The 2,469-nt window shown below is 34.4% G+C and overlaps 1 pseudogene; it reads right to left on the reverse strand.

Moving 5' to 3' along the window:
• Positions 1–357: 357 nt before the first annotated feature.
• LOC149177278 (heavy metal-associated isoprenylated plant protein 12-like) lies at positions 358–963 on the reverse strand (annotated as a pseudogene).
• Between the last annotated feature and the right edge of the window lie 1,506 nt (positions 964–2,469).

Here is a 2,469-nt window from a genome sequence, read left to right on the forward strand (position 1 = left end):
TAAAAATAAAATTAAAAAGAAGATCGAAGGGTAGCTCTAAATAGCCTAGTGGTTTGCACTAGAATCTATTTCTGGGCCTTTGTCGGCTTAACATAGGCTTCCCTTCAATTAGCCAGTGAACACCCTTTGGTGACGTCTTCTACAATAAATAGTTGTAGACCTAGTAGATACATTTGTATATTTAAGGAAGGTAAGCAATCCCCCATTGTCCCATTACCTCTGAAAGTAACTAGTTCCCAGCTGCTGCTACAGCATTAGAAGTAGCTTACATCGTCTCCTGAAATTCCCTTGAGACCACCTATTGTCTCCCCCAAGCCCATACTTTCCCCCATAAAGAAGAAATAGGACATGATAGGTCTAACAAATTGTGCAGCCATTGGGGTCCTCGCCTCTCACGACAGTATATGAAGAGTATCCTTCATAAGGCCCGTACCCATATTGGGGATTCACTTGATGATGATACACAACTGTCGGAGTCTCTGCAGTCGCCTTCTCTTTTTTGGCAGGACCCACGCTCCGCAGCTGGTGAGCTTAAGTCGATTGCAGATTCCCAGAATATTTTGGGATCCAACGGACATGGCACGGTCAATTATCTGACGGACATGGGCGCTGTAAAAAAATTGACTACGCCAATGTCCGTCGGATCCTGAAATATTCCAAGAATCTGCAATCCACTTAAGGATACCCGCAGTAACTCTTTGAATCTGAGCTTCATCAATTTCTTTTACAGAAGCACAGGATCTGCTTCTCTAATCACGGATATCTCCCTCTTATGCATATCAACTACAATAGACTCTACGCCTGCAATCAAATATCATATCACTAAGCAAAACCAAATTCTCATTGTAACGAGAATTGCAATGGATAAATATTGGATTGATAGTTACCTTCAACATCTGCAACAACTCTTATGGCCCTTCTCTTGCTTTTCTCATCTTCGATCGCCACTTTCAGCACCATTTTCTGCAAATATAACACATGCAGGGCCATCATTATTAGTTAATCGTTTTGATAATTCATGATTGTAGAATTTCTAAATCGATGATTCTAATTCAACAAAGTTAGAGTTAGAGTAGTGACATACCTTCATATTTGACATCCTTCGAAAAATATCAGTGATATGTGCAGAAGGAAAGAAGAAATTAATCGAATGGCAGTCGGAGCCTTCAGGTTAATGAAAGCTCGAAGAGTCACGAGCTCAGAGGAGTTGGCGTGAATGAAGGAGAGCCTACACATATAAATCGTTGTGCTTTCTGTGAAGAAGAAGAGCTATGCTACGCGGTAGCGGCGCATTTCAACGCGTCGGAAAGACGCCCAAGTCAGTACGCGACAAAATCTTTGACGAAAGGGAAAAGTAGCTGCCATAGGCGGTGGGTTCCACCAACAGTTGAGTGGGTCTTCTAAAGTCTTCTCAGTCATTGTAAGTTTATTGTGGACTCTGGCCCAGCGGTACGAATTTTCTAAGTGTCTATTTAGGTTGAGGAATTGACTAAAAGTATAAAAGTAGCTGGAATTTTGGCAAAAATATTTCAAAACTTCTTGCACCAATGGTGTTTGAATCATGTTTTTGATGGTGGAAATGGATTCAACACCATGAAAAAGTTATGGAGTACCCAAAACTTTGAATTTTGATAGCTATAATCTAGATTCACAAAAATCCTTGCTAGATTTTATGAAAATATTGCTAGAATTTCCATAATTTTCAGGGCAAAAAAGAGTCCAGTTAGACTACGACATTTTCGAATTTCCCGGTCTTTTAACCGCTTTGACCTCAAAGTTTTGTGGGCTTTAGTAATTTCGTGATAGTATATTTCTAATTTATAGATGAAATGGTTTTTTAGAGTGGTTAATTTCAATTAAATTAGGGTAGATATTTTTAAATACTTTGAATGATCTAACGGTTTTTATGGGTATTTAATCTATTTATAGATTCAAAAATATATCTTAAACAACCAAAAGTCAGAATCTTGGTTGGAATTGTATTAAAGAATTAAGGTGAAGGAACCATTTCCTTTTATAAATTAGAACTTGTGTACTCATTTGTAACCAGATAAATCATATCATATTAAATTGTATTTTTTTATAATTAAGTGAATTTTTTGAAGAATGATAATTTCTTCTTATTTTATTTATTTTTTGTAATAATACTAATTTTGAAATATATATATATATATATATATATATATATATATATATATATATATATTTATTTATTTATTTATTTTTATTTAAATAATTAAAATTAAATAATAAAAAATGATTAAAATTAAAATTTAAGATAAATCATATCATATTAAATTGTATTTTTCTATAATTAAGTGAATTTTTTGAATAATAATAATTTATTTTTATTTTATTTATTTTTGTAATTATAATAATTATGAAATATATTTTTTTCGCTGTGGTTCACAGACACTTTGGTCAACAGGTGGTCGCTACGTCTGTTATAGACATTTTTGGGCACTGCAA

The sequence above is a fragment of the Pinus tabuliformis genome, chromosome 4_1 (genome assembly GCF_031772625.1).
Source record: "Pinus tabuliformis cultivar Carrire ecotype Pingquan chromosome 4_1, CPIR1, whole genome shotgun sequence".
NCBI classification, from domain to species: domain Eukaryota; kingdom Viridiplantae; phylum Streptophyta; class Pinopsida; order Pinales; family Pinaceae; genus Pinus; species Pinus tabuliformis.